Genomic DNA, 17,515 nt, shown 5'->3' with positions numbered 1-17,515 from the left:
GCGATCCTGTGACGTAGCAGTGACTCATTTATCGCTCTCACAGGTCGTTAGCTCCATGTTTAACATTGCTGGCATCGTTGCTTTTGCTGTCAAACACGACGATACACGCCGACCTGACGACCAAATAAAGTTCTGGACTTCTAGCTCCGACCAGCGATATCACAGCGGGATCCAGATCGCTGCTGCATGTCAAACACAACGAGATCGCTATCCAGGACGCTGCAACGTCACGGATCGTTGTCGTTCTCGTTGTAAAGTTGCTGAGCGTGAAGGTACCTTAAAGTGTTGTCATACTGGAAATACTTGGAGAAGCAGTGATATTTTATATGCGCCCATGTAATCAAGGAATTCCAGCCAGCGTCCTTCATTCAGACTCCAGCTAAAGCAGAGTGGACCTCCTGAAACACGGGGTGGTACTAAAGAGGTACTCCAGCACGGTAGACCCCGTTACAAGCATGTCCACATTGAACTTTTATCCCACCTCTCATTGAACACACTCTGCGCCAACCTACAATCTGTCTTCTGTGCCCTCTACTCCACTGAAATTTCACTAACCAAAATTACTAAAGGCTTACCATCTGCCAAAGCGAACAGACAATATTCTATACTCGTTCTTCTAGACCTGTCCTCTAGCTTTGACACAGTTGATCACTCCCTCATATTACAGTTCCTCTCTTCCCTTAACATAAATTCCCTAACCCCCTCCTCATTCTTCACCATCATTCACATCCTACCTCCTCATTCTGCACTCTGTTGGTGTCCAGATGTCACTTCTCAGCTGTCCAGAATCCCAGAGTGTCTATCAGCCATATCATATGCAAATTGCCTCTTCTGAGAAAAAAGAGGACTTAAACTCTATAGCGCCACCTGTTGGAAGTAGCGATCCTACAAGTCACAATCAACCCTTTAACGAGTCGTGCAATATGACTTAGGATAACAGCCAAATCAGTATCTCAATTCGCAGACACGGTGTTTCGGGCTGTTGGCCCTCGTCAGTGCGAAGCATGAGAACTGATTTGGCTAGGTGAGAGGCTCTGGGCCAGAGTCTATCAGCCATATCTGCACTCTCATCACACTTTCTAAAACTCAATGTGGACAAATCTGAACATATCTTTCCTTCATCTCACTCTGAAGTGATGGCCGGGGAACCACCAAGGTGCAGGGAGATTAACATACACAAGATGAGGTGCAAACAACAAAGTGTACATTTATTGGAAGGCAAGGAATTAAGTGGAAGAGGATCATGCAAACAGGATTATGCAATGGCAAAAGATAATTTACAAGAGTTGTATTCTTTAGCTGGACCATCAAATAGCACGGTGCTCCAATTATTACAGAATCAATATACGTACACAAGCAAATGCAAACAATAAACAACGAATGATGCTACTCTACGTATAGCCTCCCTGGCCTTTACTAAGCAGGCCACAAGGCTGCCGTGTTCTGTCTGTTGAAGTTTACACTAGGCTCTGACATGTGTACAAAACAGGAACAAACTCACGGTGATGTTGGGGACTCAGATCCAGTCCCGGGGCCCCCCAACAGTCTAGTAAGATGGTGTGCACGGCTCTCTGCCCGATCTGTGAAAACGTGGTCTTCTCCTTGCTTCTGGGTCCTGGAGGTGCTCCTGGAAACTGTAAATCTCTCTCTCTGTATCTTCGTGGCTTCTCAAACTAGCACAGGACAGCCACCCTTGCTACAGCCCGAAGAGTCTGTCCAATTTCACGAGTCCACTCTGTCCCAGGCTGTGGGTCCTCTTTCACAGCTATATGCACAGACGTTCTCTGCAGAAGCTTTAGCTCACATTCTCTAAAGGCTCCACCCCTCCCCTCCCCACAGGGCAGTTCATTCACAGTCTATTGCAGGGGGGAGTAGAACATTCCATCACACCAGACAAGGGGGTGCTGTCTCTTAAAATGGCTGCATGTTCCTTACTGTCCATAACAGCATCACCCCCCTACAACTCAACCTTCCACCTGATATATCAATATAAATGACAGTCACATGACACTTTTTCACTTCACAAGTCCGCTGCCTTGGAATAACCCTCGACTGTGCCCTTCTTCATACCACACACCCAAGCCTTTATCACCTCAAACACAAAAGTATTTCCAGAATTCATACTTTCTTCAATTCCAAATGTATTAAAATGTGATTGTTTGCCCTCATTACCTCCCACCACTCCACAACTACTGCAATATACTCATCTCTGGCCTCCCAGATAACAGTCTTGTCTCAAGTCCATCATTCTCTCCACTGCCTGGGTAATCCACTTCTCTCCTGCTACTCATTCACCTCTACTAATCCCTTCATTGGCTTCCAATTCCCCAGGGAATACAGTTCCAAATACTAACAATGACATCCAAGGCTGTCTATAATCTGTCTCCCTCATAAATCTCCCAACTAATCTCCCAATATCTTCCCCACAGTTTATCTTAGGTCCTCCCAAGACCTCCTCTCCTCTGCTCGCATATGTCCCTCACCCATTCGCTTTCTCAGTGGTTGATACCTTTTAATGGCTAACTGAAAAGATGGTAACAAATTGCAAGCTTTCGAGACTACATACATCTCTTCATCAGGCAAAGACTAAAACAAATTCTGAAGAATCACATATTTATGCACAACATAGTATAGAGAAAAAAAAAAAAAGGGGGAAAAAAACATGGATAAGCTAGGTGACATGAAGCAGAATTACCATGGATGATAAACAGTTACGTCCATAAATATTGGGCCAATTCTTAGATAAGGATTGTTTTATTGTCCTGTGATTAGGGTCTCTGTTGTGATGACCCCACATGGTCTGATGGGCAAGTTCCTTAGTTAATGTAAAAAGACATAAATCCGTGTGACACGTTCATTCCTGCAGTTAGAGTGTCAAAGGTCGTCATCAGTTTATATTCCCAGACTCTCCTGTCTTTCTGCGATTTGAAGTTACCTTTAAGTACAAGTAATTTCATGTCCATAATGTTATGATTTGGGAGACAGAAATGTATTGCCACAGGTAGATCCATTCTTTTTTCTCTTATTGTATGGCGGTGAGCGTTCATCCTTGTTCTCAGTTTCTGCCCTGTCTCCCCCACATACAGACCCCAGTTGGACATTTAGTACAAATAATTAGAAGTGACGCAGCTGAAAGTACCTGGTATCTTGTAGTCCTGATGTGAATTGGGGATCTTTATCTTGTCCGTGGTCATTATAAATGGAATAAAATAAAATGTGAAATAATCACAGGACAATAAAACAATCCTTATCTAAGAATTGGCCCAATATTTATGGACGTAACTGTTTATCACCCATGGTAATAATTCTGCTTCATGTCACCTAGCTTATCCATGGTTTTTTTCCCCTCTTTTTTTTTTTTTCTCTATACTATGTTGTGCATAAATATGTGATTCTTCAGAATTTGTTTTAGTCTTTGCCTGATGAAGAGACGTATGTAGTCTCGAAAGCTTGCAATTTGTTACCATCTTTTCAGTTAGCCATTAAAAAGGTATCAACCACTGAGGACTCTCAATTCTAAATATTTTTCTATCTACTGGCTAACATGGTACCCTCATGGTACTCAGATTTTTCCTGAGCAGCCCCCATTCCCTAGAATTCAGTACTTCAACATGTCTGACTGTCTCTTATATTAATTTGTAACCTTCAGACGTAATCTGAAAACTCATTTCTTCCAAAAAACAAAACAGCTTTCAAGAATCATGCTGCCACCTCATTACCACCAGATACATCCTGCACATTGTAAGCCCATGAGGGCACAGCCCTCTCCCCCTCTGTACCTGTCTGTCACTTTTAGTTTGTTCTTTTTCATTTATAAAAGTATTTTGTATGTAAAACCCTTTTCAGATGTGCAGCACCATGGACTCAGTGATGTTCTAAATCTGCTCAGGCTACAATTCACTGAGGGTCTAACACAAAGGTGGAGAACCTTTTTTCTACCAAGGGCCATTTGTATATTTATAACATCATTCACGAGACATACAAAATTATCCTGCTATATTTGGGCAAATATTTAATTAACTCACCCCTATTGTGATGGCTGGAACCTCTTCTGTTTGGTGAGATGTGCGATGTTAGGTGGGATTGATGAACAGCTTTTCAGGTTTGTGTCGGTCTGACACGAAGTCACATTTTTGTGATTATAAGTTTTGAAAAAAAACTTGCAGTAGGTTGTTCTGGACACACATATTTCACTGTATGTGTCTCCAAAGTGGAAAATTCATAACTGCTCTTGTAACTGGAGCGCCCCCACGTAAGGGCAATAGGGTACTCGGCACCGGGTCCTTCCGTTCAGGGGATGTCACGGTGGCCCGACCCGGTCCGTGGCCCTTTGAGGGGTGTCCAATAAAAGGAATAGTTCTTATGGGGGAAAGGTCTTTAAAGGGATAATGTTCGTGACGCCACCTGTGGTATTCGGTCAGGGTGACCGACGCTGCTTGGGGGTCCGCTGGGGTGATGTGATGGCAGCTAAATGGTATACCTTCCCACAGGTGAAGTTTATCCCCAGGGCTTCCCAGAGTGTAGATGGTGGATGGTGGAAGATGTAAGGCGCAGTGAAGAACGAGGACACAAGGTTGCAGTCTCTTTACTTTTACTGAAGGCTTCAGCATCCACAGTCCAGGGCACCAGATCACAGGATAGGCAGAGTCCGGCCGGTCAGAAGGCAAATCCAGAGTCCCCTTATCCAGGTGGAAATCAGTAGCCTTCCTCTAGCGCCTGTGTGTTGTAGTACCTCCCTGCTGAGCTTCTCAGTAAGGGTACTGTCACACAGTCACACTTTGATCGCTACGACGGTACGATTCGTGACGTTCCAGCGATATCCATACGATATCGCTGTGTCTGACACGCAGCAGCGATCAGGGATCCTGCTGAGAATCGTACGTCGTAGCAGATCGTTTGGAACTTTCTTTCGTCGCTTGATCACCCGCTGACATCGCTGGATCGTTGTGTGTGACACCGATCCAGCGATGTGTTCGCTTGTAACCAGGGTAAACATCGGGTAACTAAACGCAGGGCCGCGCTTAGTAACCCGATGTTTACCGTGGTTACCAGCGTAAAAGTAAAAAAAAAAAAACCGTACATACTCACATTCCGGTGTCTGTCCTCCGGCGTCTCAGCTTCTCTGCACTGTGAGCGCCTGCCAGCCGGAAAGCGAGCACAGCGGTGACGCGGTGACGTCACCGCTGTGCTTTCCGGCTCTGCTGCTTACACAGTGGAGAGAAGCAGAACGCCGGGGGACAGACACCGGAATGTGAGTATGTACTGTTTGTTTTTTTTACGTTTACGCTGGTAACCAGGGTAAACATCGGGTTACTAAGCGCGGCCCTGCGCTTAGTAACCCGATGTTTACCCTGGTTACCCGGGGACTTCGGCATCGCTCCAGCGCCGTGATTGCAACGTGTGACCACAGTCTACGACGCTGGAGCGATACTCATACGACGCTGCGACGTCACGGATCGTGCCGTCGTAGCGTCCAAAGTGTGACTGTGTGACATTACCCTAAGGTCCTCACAACTATTGTAGATGGAATGTCTCTTTCTCTCCGTCCCCCAGATGGTATGGATAGGACAAACCCGTATGACTGGTGGCCTGAGGCTTTTTACAGGGACCCTACGACGCCCCAGCCCCCACAAGTTGCCACCGTGCCTCCTGGGTATATGGTCGGGCAGCCAACGTGGAATTAACTGTCCTGCCGGTCTCTGAAGCAAGGCTTGGAGACGATTGCTCCCTCGGTGTTCCGGCTACCGGATTCTGCGCCTCAGAAGGAGGCAGCCTTTTGCAGGGCAGAACTCCCTCTGGATTCCTCTCCTTGTGCTATGACTTCGTTTCTCACCCGCTACAATACAATTCTCTTTCGTGTCCTTTCTTAGGATGCTGCCGCACGTGGGGCAGGCGCGGCTCCGTGGCCTTCTGTCTAGGCCTCTGACAGGATCCCACCCCTGTCAGGGACCTCTCTGTCTGCAGCTCTGTGATGTTCCTCCTTCCCTTCTGTCTGCCTGACAGGATGCTGCCTGGGTGAAGCCCAGTCAGCTTCTCTCTCACAGGATGCTACCTGGGTGAAGCCCAGTCAGCTTCTGACTAACTTTCTATCTAGCCCACCAGTTTTACCTAATTGTGAGGAGTGCCCTAATAGATAGGCGCATAGCTCCCCCTGGTGGAGTGGAGTGTGAAGTGTGGTGTATGGTTTGTGATACCTGGTAGGAAGATCTCCTTTATTGCCTTCAGACGTAATATCACTCCCCCTGGTGGAAGAACAATATCACTGCAACGACCAGGACTCTGGGGCGCTGCATAACATTTACACAACTCAAATAGTGGAAGGTCTGCAGAATATAAATAATATAGGATACACTGATGATCTGTGTGCAATTTGCTTGCAAATGACTGGAAAACCAGTGAAACTGCCGTATATACATCATATAGGAGATACTATGGCAGGTAATCACTTAGGGGACACAACGGCTGCTCTCCCTCTATCTATTTATACCTCACATTGGATACACCGAGACTGCTGCAGTATATCAAATATGATACATTGAGACTGCTGTATATACAGCACATGGAAGACAGACTGCTGTATGCATCACGTAGAATACGACAAGACTGTTGTATACATCACATAGGATACACTGAAAATTCTTTATATATCACATAAGATACACAGACTGCTGAATACATCACATGGGATACACAGAGACTGGTGTATATACATCACAAAGGAGACACTGAGGCCGATGTACATGCATCATATAGGAGACACTGAGGCTGTTATACATACATAAGATATGATGCATCTTTTGCAAACATCCCATGCGGGAATGCAACACAAGTTGAAACAAGGAGCATGATGGGACTACAGAGCGTACTAAATCTGCTGACCTAAGATCGTCCCGATACTGGCACTAGCCAGTGTCATTACATAATCTAGCATTGCATGCAAGTTCAGTAGCAAACACTGCGGTCATACACTATAGGGAAGAATTAAAAAACTGGCCCCAAGCATTGTGGCACCTGGGAATCTGGCTACTGAGGGCTAGAGCAAATTATGGAAACGTCCCACGGGCCTAAAGTTCCCCATCCCTAGTCTAACATATAGTTCCCTGATAAACCTGCAATATTTGGGTAGAAACGAGCTAGAACCTTATTAATTGCATCTACATTGCTGTCCATGTATTACAGTTTTTTCTATGGCTTGACTTTTTCAAATACTGACAAATATGACAATATTAAAACTAATAATGCATACTTTGTGGTTAATTTTTTTTTAGGATTTTTTTTACACTTTTGCATATTTTTTGTACTGTTGGGTGCAATTGTATCATTAAAAGCGACGTGTTACTGATACATATCTGATCAGACCATTATGTACATTTTCGGAGACTCATACGTGAATTAGTAACATAGTATTCTGATTATGGAGTACCAGATCAACTTCTAGAAGTTGACTAATTTTTCTAAGATAACAAGAAAGCGAGATTAGAGGAAGAAATAGGTGGGATGGTCAGAAACTACAGGGGCTTTGCAGTGAGAAGCTATTGATGAGCTCGCCTCAGGATGGGTCATCAATATCAGATCTGTGGGGGTACAGCAACTGACACCTACACCAACGATTTGTTACAAGCCCTGGATAGAACAGGGAATAGAGCTGAACTGCGCAACCCATTTAGTGTGTAGCGTCCACTGCTGGGTACTGCAGAACAGCAGCTATTCCTGTAAGATTCCCATAAGAATCCTATAAGAATCAGAGCTGATCAGTGGTACTCACAAACCCACATTAAATCTAAAAAAGGCCCTTCAGTTGCTTATCTCCTGTCTTTTGAGAATTGAAAATCTTCAACAGGTTTCTGCCCCTTGTCACCTCTCCATGTGTATGTTAACCCTTACCTCCTCCTTCTGCCTCCAGCTTGTGAGTTTTTTGCCTGTGTTGTGCAAAAGGAGAAGAAAGGGTTAATGTCCTCCCTCTTTCTCAAGTCTGTGCTACTGACCCCTGTGGCTTCCCTCTTCTCCATACCCTCCATGAACTGCAATACAGATCATTCATGATACTTTGTCTCTTACATCCCCTCCCCAATCTCACCAGTTAGGAGTGGCTGGTGAGGGTCAACTATTCCTCTGATTTATTTTTAAAAAAACTACTTTTTTTTCCAATGCACGATAAACAAACACTTGAAAATATTGCCAGAATAGCCATATTCTGATAAATCCGCCTTGCAAAAACTGGAATAAAATTTTTTATAGAAACGTACTAAAAAAAAAAAAAAAAGTTCCTGCGCAAATATCTTGGAATGCCACAACACAAAGTCTATTTATTTTTTATTTCTATTAACTCCATTGTGCAATAAAAAAAACTAGTCAACTGTCCACCTTATTACCAGAACTGTATACTGAAATGTCTGACAATGTGCCTACATGAAAAAAAAAAAAACAAGAAAAAAACAAACAGAATAAGCAAGTAAATAGTAATAGTACATGTAAATAACATAAGATACTTAGTGATCGATATTTTGATAAAAAATATATATATATATATATATATATATATATATATATATATATATATATATATATATAATCAGAAAAGCCATCCCACCATGACAAAGTGTACCCATCGAGATGATCCTAACCTTGCCTTGTGTCAAACAAAGTCAACATGAATAAGGTATAAGCAAGGTATGGCCTGACTGAGACACCCATCAATGGGAAGCTATATAGAGGAAATACGTGGCTCAGGCCCTGCTCTGCCTTTATTCCAGGGGTGGGCAATTAATTTTTCCGAGGGGCAACATGATAGATCGTGTCTGTTGTGGCGGGCTGAACCCATAGGCTGAAATTAATTCTGCTCAATATTAATATGAACATATTAAGTTTTGTATTTAATATAAAGAATTAATTATGCTGACATCCCCCCATACAGTGGCATGTAAAAGTTTGGGCTCCCCTGCTCAAAATTAGTGTTATTGTGAAAAGTTAGTCAAGTTAAAGACAAAATGATCTTTAAGGAGCCTAAATTTAAAGATGACACATTTTCTTTGTATTTTAGCAAAATATATAAATATTGCCATTTTTTACATTTTAAAAATTACAAAAAAAGGAAAAATAGTCCGATGCAAAGGCTTGGGCACCCTTGGAGATTTGTGTGCTCAGAAAACTTTGACCAAGCCTCCCATGTACAGCATGCACCCCACATAGCCTGATATACAGCATGTGCTGTGCCGGTCGATAAGCCACTGCATGACCAGCTCTCCCCTTACCTACTGTATCCTCACCCATCCCTTGTAGATTGTGAGCCCTCCCGGGCAGAGTCCTCTCTCTCATCCTGTACCAGTCGCGTGACTTGTATTGCTTAAGATTACTGTACTTGTTTTTATAATGTATACCCCTCCTCACATGTTAAGCGCCATCGAATAAATGGTGCTATAATAATAAATAATAATAATAATAATGTGCTCCACGTAGCCTCTCTGTATACATAATGTGCTCCACATAGCCTCTTATATACAGCATGTGCTCCACATATGGAACTATGTACAGTATGAAATTACGTCATCACGACTGTGGACTCACACATTGACTGGTAGAAGATGGAGCCAGCGACACCATCATCCACCAATGTATTAACCACTGTCTACATCTAGAGGATGCAGAGAGTGGTGTCAAGGAGTGGCGGATGAACGTCAGGAGGGCATGGTCCAGCCCGTGGGCTGTGCTTTGCCAAGATCTTCCTTATTGACACTGATGCCCTTTGAGACATGGAAAAGTTTTAATACTTGAGACAGGTTAAGACCGTGGCTACACCTTGTTGCGGTGAGATGGCTTGTATGTGCAGCGCCCCAGAGTCCTGGTCGTTGCAGTATTGTCGCTCTGCCGCTAAGGGGAGTGATGGTACGTCTGATGGCACTAAAGGAGTTCACCTGACCAGGTATCACAGTCACACATTACACTTCACACTCTAGCCACCAGTGGGAGCAAAAGGTTCTATGTATTAGGCCACTCCTCACACTCTGGTAAAACTGGGGGTTGGATTGGAAGTTAGAGAGAAGCTGACTGGGTTTTGCCCAGGTAACATCTAGTGAGAGAAGAGGTTGCTTGGGAAGATTCAGGGAGGTCCCTGTCAGGGGTGGGATCCTGACAGTGGCCTATAATAATAATAATAATAATAATTTTATTTATATAGCGCCAACATATTCCGCAGCGCTTTACAACTTATAGAGGGGACTTATACAGACAACAGACATTACAGCATAACAGAAATCACAGTTCAAAACAGATACCAGGAGGAATGAGGGCCCTGCTGCTCGCAAGCTTACAATCTATGAGGAAAAGGGGAGACACAAGAGGTGGATGGTAACAATTGCTTTAGTTATTTGGACCAGCCATAGTGTAAGGCTCGGGTGTTCATGTAAAGCTGCATGAACCAGTTAACTGCCTAAGTATGTAACAGTACAGACACAGAGGCTATTAACTGCATAAAGTGTATGAGAACATGATGGAGGAACGTGATTATGTTGTTGTTTTTTATTAATAGGCCACACAGGGATAATTAGGTTAATGCGTTGAGGCGGTAGGCCAATCTGAACAAATGAGTTTTTAGTGCACGCTTAAAACTGTGGGGATTGGGGATTAATTGTATTAACCTAGGTAGTGCATTCCAAAGAATCGGCGCCGCACGTGTAAAGTCTTGGAGACGGGAGTGGGAGGTTCTGATTATTGAGGATGCTAACCTGAGGTCATTAGCAGAGCGGAGGGCACGGGTAGGTTGGTAGACTGAGACCAGAGAGGAGATGTAGGGTGGTGCTGAGCCATGGAGTGCTTTGTGGATGAGGGTAGTAGTTTTGTACTGGATTCTGGATTGGATGGGTAGCCAGTGTAATGACTGGCACAAGGTAGAGGCATCGGTGTAATGGTTGGCGAGGAATATGATCCTGGCAGCAGCATTCAGGACAGATTGGAGCGGGGAGAGTCTGGTGAAAGGTAGGCCAATTAGTAGAGAGTTACAATAGTCCAGACGAGAATGAATAAGTGAGACAGTAAGAGTTTTTGCAGAGTCGAAGGTAAGAAAAGGGCGAATTCTGGAAATGTTTTTGAGATGCAGATAAGAAGAGCGAGCCAGTGATCGGATGTGGGGGGTGAATGAAAGCTCGGAATCAAGGATGACTCCAAGGCAGCGGGCATGTTGCTTTGGAGTAATGGTGGAACCGCACACAGAGATGGCAATGTCGGGCAAAGGTAGGTTTGTAGAGGGAGAGAACACGAGGAGTTCAGTTTTTGACAGGTTCAGTTTCAGATAGTGGGAGGACATGATGTTAGAGACAGCGGTAAGACAATCACTGGTGTTTTCTAAAAAGGTCGGCGTGATAACAGGAGAAGAGGTATATAATTGGGTGTCGTCAGCATAGAGATGGTACTGGAAACCAAATCTACTGATTGTTTGTCCAATAGGGGCAGTATACAAAGAGAAGAGGAGGGGGCCTAGGACTGATCCTTGAGGAACCCCAACAGTAAGGGGAAGGTGAGAGGAGGAGGAACCAGCAAAACAAACAGTGAAGGATCGGCCAGAGAGATAGGAGGAGAACCAAGAGAGAACGGTGTCCTTGAGGCCGATGGAGCGGAGCATAGTGAGGAGGAGCTGATGATCCACAGTGTCGAATGCTGCGGAGAGATCCAAGAGAATTAGCATGGAATAGTGACCATTAGATTTAGCTGTTAGTAGGTCATTAGAGACTTTAGTGAGGGCAGTTTCAGTAGAGTGTAAAGAGCGGAAACCAGATTGAAGAGGGTCGAGAAGAGAATTATCTGAGAGATAGCGGGTAAGACGGGAGTGGACCAGGCGTTCCAGGAGTTTAGAGATGAAGGGAAGATTAGAGACAGGTCTATAATTAGCGGCACAATTTTGATCGAGGGAGGGCTTTTTAAGTAGTGGATGTATGATGGCATGCTTAAATGAGGAGGGAAAAATACCGGAAGTGAGGGAAAGGTTGAATATTTTTGTTAGGTGAGAGGTGACAGCCGGGGAAAGGGACTGGAGGAGATGCGACGGAATGGGGTCGCTGGTGCAAGTGGTCGGGCGAGAAGATGCAAGGAGCCTGCTTACTTCTTCTTCTGTAACTGGTTCAAAGTCAGAGAGTGAACTAGATGCAGTGGGGGAGGGAGGACAGTGCTTGGTATGAAGAGATTGGGAAATGATTTCCTGTCGAATGTGGTCAATTTTTTCTTTGAAGTAATTGGCCAGATCGTCAGCGTGGAGATCTGTGGTTGGGGCCTGCTCTCTTGGGTTGAGTAGGGACCGGAAAGTGTCAAAGAGACGTTTAGGGTTATTGGACAGCGAGGTGATGAGGGTGTTGAAATAGGTTTGTTTGGAGAGGTGAAGGGCAGAGTTGTATGTTTTTAACATGAACTTATAATGGATGAAATCTTCGGGCAGATTAGATTTTCTCCACAGACGTTCGGCGCACCTGGAGCACCGCTGCAGGAAACGTGTTTGCAGCGTGTGCCACGGTTGTCGCCGTCTGTGCCGAGTTGTTCTATGTATAGGAGGTGCAGCTTCTTCCAGGGCACTTTGCAGGGTTTCATTGTAATGCTTCAGAGCAGAATCAGGACAAGAGATGGAGGAGATTGGGGCCAATGAAGACTGCAAGTTCTTCATAAGTTTCTGGGTGTTAATGGCCTGTATGTTTCTATAAGTGTGGAAAGTGGGGATGACCTGAGCGGGATGGCAGTTCTTGATAGAGAATGAAAGAAGGTTGTGGTCAGAGAGCGGGAGAGGGGAGTTTGTGAAATCATCCAGTGAGCAAAGCCGGGAGAAGACCAAATCAAGGGAGTTTCCATCATCATGTGTTGGAGAGTTAGTATGCTGCGAGAGGCCGAAAGAGGAGGTTAGAGATAAAAGGTGAGAAGCAGATGGGGAGAGGGGAGAAGCAATTGGGATATTGAAATCACCCATGATGAGGGTGGGGGTGTCATAAGAGAGAAAGTGTGGAAGCCAGGTGGCAAAATGATCCAGGAACTGGTGAGAGGGGCCAGGAGGACGATACACCACCGCCACTCGCATGGAGAAGGGGACGTAGAATCTGACAGCATGGACCTCAAAGGAAGGGAATACAAGTGAGGGTACTTGGGGGATAACTTGGAAGGTACATTTGGGTGAAAGGAGCAGACCAACGCCTCCACCTGCTCTGTTGTCTGATCTTGGGGTATGAGAAAAGTGTAGTCCACCAAATGAGAGAGCAGCAGCAGCGGTTGTGTCTGACTGCTGGATCCAGGTTTCAGTAAGAGCCAGGAGATTAAGAGAGTTAGAAAGGAAGAAGTCATGAATGAAGGAGAGTTTATTACACACAGAGCGAGAATTCCAAAGAGCACAATTGAAAGAGACAGAAGGCATGCATGGAATATTAATAAGGTTAGAGGGGTTTCTGGGTGTAGCAGTTGGGAGGTTTGACTGGCTATAACATGGGGGGCCGGGGTTCGGAGAGATGTCTCCAGCAACTAGGAGAAGGAGGATAGAAAGAGTGAGCAGATGGTTAAGTGATTTGTGAGAGCGTCTCTTGTGTTGGATGGTGGGACTGAATGGATCTGTACTGTTAAGCAATGTGAACAGAGCATGAGTGCTATACATAGGAGAGGCCAGGACAGAGGGGCCAATATGGATGGAGTGTAAAGAGTTGATGCAAGGGCGGTGAATGTGAGTGAAAGCAGCAGCCATGATATAGATTATACAAATACATATGGTGAGTATTTGCTGTGTGCCAACTGAATAGGGAATAGATTTTGATTGTCTTACCTGTCTGCTGCCCTGTCTAACTGCCATGTTATAACTGCTGAATACTTAGAAAAAAAAAGTACTTTGAAAAAAAAAATGTACACGAATAATAGTGCACGAATGCCCCCTGCATGAATGCTTCCCCAAGCTATATCTACATTTATAGGTGGCCAGCTCTTAGATCTCACTTTTTTTTTTTTTTTTTTTTTGGTCTTCCCCCCTCTCGTTACCAATCAATCTAACTCAATTGAGACAGCAGGGCACAATAAATGTAGTGATCAGATAAACAAATGTCCAGGTCTACATGGATCATAAACCCCTTTGAAAAACAGTTATGCGAACTCTTGGCATAAGGACAAGCAGAAGAGAATTAAATATCTAGAAACAAAAACAATTGCATAACAAGCTGGCTAACAAATATAGATATAAGCAGGAATCAATGCCGAAGGTAGAAGGACTCTGATACCATTCAAGCTTGCTTGCTGTCAGGGAATGGAGCAATAGACATGCAGGATATTTCAGTTCAAAGAATGAATGATATGTTACCATTCAAGCTTGCTTGCTGTCAGGGAATGGAGCAATAGACATGCAGGATATTTCAGTTCAAAGAATGAATGATATGTTACCATTCAAGCTTGCTTGCTGTCAGGGAATGGAGCAATAGACATGCAGGATATTTCAGTTCAAAGAATGAATGATATGTTACCATTCAAGCTTGCTTGCTGTCAGGGAATGGAGCAATAGACATGCAGGATATTTCAGTTCAAAGAATGAATGATATGTTACCATTCAAGCTTGCTTGCTGTCAGGGAATGGAGCAATAGACATGCAGGATATTTCAGTTCAAAGAATGAATGATATGTTACCATTCAAGCTTGCTTGCTGTCAGGGAATGGAGCAATAGACATGCAGGATATTTCAGTTCAAAGAATGAATGATATGTTACCATTCAAGCTTGCTTGCTGTCAGGGAATGGAGCAATAGACATGCAGGATATTTCAGTTCAAAGAATGAATGATATGTTACCATTCAAGCTTGCTTGCTGTCAGGGAATGGAGCAATAGACATGCAGGATATTTCAGCAAAGGACAGATCGTTACAGAGCCGTGCCTGCACCTCATTGCGGCGGCATCTTAAGAAAGGACACGAAGCGAAGTATATTGTAGAGAAGTGAGAAACGAGATCACAGCACAAAGGCGATAGAACCAGTAGGAGTCGTGCCCCAAGATCGGCAACATCCTTCTGAGGCGCGTAGCCGGCGGCCGGAACGCCGAGGAAGTAATAGACTCTACGCTTTTCTTTAAACTACGGCAGGGCAGTTAACTCTAGGTTGGCTGTCTCACCTTTACACCTAATGAAGACAACGGAGGCAATTGTGGGAGAGGGGCGTCTCTAGGGTCCCTATAAAATAACTCCAGGCCTACCCTGTCATACGGGTGCGTCCTATCCATATCATCTGGGGGATGGAGAGAGAGAACAGAAACATACACGGCAGTTGTGAGGACTATCCAGTGGTGCTCAGCAGGGACCTACACCATTACCATCTACTCATCAAGGGAAGCCCTGGGGACATACTTCACCTGTGGGAAGTTACAACATCTAGCTGCCATTCCATCACCCCAGCGGACCCCTAGCAGCGTCGGTCACCCTCACCGAATACCACAGGTGGCGTCATGAACACTTGACAAACTTTCATCACCTTTAATTGGGTGCCCCTTAGCAGGGCCACGAACCGGGTCGGGCCACCGTGACATCCCCAGAACCGAGACCGAGGGACCTGGTACCGAGTACCCCGCTGCCCTGCATTTGGGGGCCGCTCCAAACGTTTGTTTGCTTTCTTTTTTATCAAAATAGCATTAACCAAACCATCTATGTTATCTACATGTATTATTACTATTGATTTGCTGTATGATGTATGCTCATTTTGTTTCTTTTTCTTGGCTTTTCTCTGTGAAATGGCCACAGTGTGAACGTGCTCTTACACTTTGCACGTATTCCAGCTCATAGTCCGGCTTATTGCTTTGGTTTTAATATCTATGCATGAGAAAGAGTATACGAGTATGTATATGTATACATATTATTATGGAAATACGATGGTAAAAAATTATAAACTGACCAAACTTTGATGAAACTGTAGCAGAAAATGATAGAAATGTAATCAGCCTTTTTGATCAAAGAGAAAAATCACTGACCTGTGAAGGAGCCCTAAGGGATGAAGCGGATATGAGACCACATGCAGAGACACTACTTAGGTGACCCGAAGTTTAGCAGAAAGAAAGCGGAGATTAATTCCGCCTGAAAAAGCACTGTAAAAACACAAAAAAGAATGGAGAGATGCTCAACAATCTAAAAACAACTTGCTATGCATATGTGACGGCTTTAGAGACGTGTAGTTGCCAATACTCCCAATTAATACATAGAATATGGAAGATGTCTACTAAGGCCGGCGTCACACTGGCGAGTTTTACGGACGTATGAGCGCAGAAAATACATCCGTAAAATACGCATAACACACGGCACAATGATTCCCTATGTCCCAGCTCCAATCAGCCGTATTTTACTGATCCGTATTATACGGTACTCTACGGCCGTACAAAATCGCAGCATGCTGCGTTTGTCACCGTATTGCGCAAATAAATCGCCAATGAAAGTCTATGGGGGCGAGAAAAATACGGATTCCACACGGACCAGCAGTGTGACTTGCGAGAAATACGCAGCGGTGTTAGTGAAAAGTCGGTAATTCAATTGCCGCAGTATAACGTGGCACAGCTGTAGTGGTGCACAAAGAAGGTTCCCAAACCAGAAGCTATATGAAATAAACTTTGGCACTCAACTTGCAATAATATGGAAATTTTAATGGCAGCCACTTGTACAACAAACGTTTCGGTCAGAGACATTGACCTTCTTCAGTGTACTTAGTCCCTTAGAAACACTATTTGTGTGTGGCTTAAAGTCAGAATAAGGTCCTACGCATGGATCCCATGTATCAATATGGATGAGGATACGGTGGCGGGAGGAGGTGTGTTGGACCGTCCTGCTCCTTATCTGGGTGATGGAATATATCCTAATATCCAGGCTAGCAAATGTGGTTGAGAGAAATTATATATATGTATCCTCTTCAAGAGTCAGGGTAGTATCATGTGTATATGTGAATAGCGATATTCACATATGGATATGGATCCTAAAGTGGACCAGAGCTTATCATTGTCATTGACACCTTGGAACTAGCGGTGGACACCGCGTTCTGGACCCACACCTCTGCCACCTCCCGACAGGGACCTTAAGCTCTGGTCCACTTTAGGATCCATATCCATATGTGAATATCGCTATGCCATTAAAATTTCCATATTATTGCAAGTTGAGTGCCAAAGTTTATTTCATACAGGTAATTCAATTGCCGGCTTTTCATTTCTCCTGCCTAAACCCGACATGATATGAGACATTATTATTATTTTGCCAAGCGAGGGTGTTCCGGATGGATTGAGAGAGCAATAAAATACTAAAACAACCTGTGTGTTTATTTCATTAAAATACTTTTTAATAATGTGTGTGTTTTTTTTAACCCTTTCAGACAATTGGATTAATAATGGATAGGTGTCATCATTGTCGCCTCTCCATTATTAATCTGGCTTAATGTCACCTTACAATAGCAAGGTGGCATTAACCCTTCATTACCCCATATCCCACCGCTACACGGGAGTGGGAAGAGAGTGGCCAAGTGCCAGAATAGGCGCATCTTCCAGATGTGCCTTTTCTGGG

The 17,515-nt window shown here is 44.3% G+C and overlaps 1 protein-coding gene across 3 annotated transcripts in view; it reads right to left on the bottom strand.

Annotated features, from left to right (window-relative positions):
- PLEKHG3 (pleckstrin homology and RhoGEF domain containing G3) overlaps nucleotides 1-17,515 on the bottom strand; it is a 142,040-nt gene that overhangs the window by 106,741 nt on the left and 17,784 nt on the right. For 2 of the 3 annotated variants that reach the window (XM_077260861.1, XM_077260867.1), the window contains exon 2: nucleotides 15,949-16,062. The exons of the other annotated variant lie outside the window; for it this stretch is intronic. The gene's annotated coding sequence lies outside the window, so the exon portion shown is untranslated. The remainder of the gene's footprint in view (nucleotides 1-15,948; nucleotides 16,063-17,515) is intronic. 3 annotated transcript variants of the gene reach the window in all.

The sequence above is a fragment of the Ranitomeya variabilis genome, chromosome 1 (assembly GCF_051348905.1).
Source record: "Ranitomeya variabilis isolate aRanVar5 chromosome 1, aRanVar5.hap1, whole genome shotgun sequence".
NCBI classification, from domain to species: domain Eukaryota; kingdom Metazoa; phylum Chordata; class Amphibia; order Anura; family Dendrobatidae; genus Ranitomeya; species Ranitomeya variabilis.
Note: the sequence above shows the minus strand (reverse complement) of the source record. Positions and strands in the feature narration are given on the sequence as shown.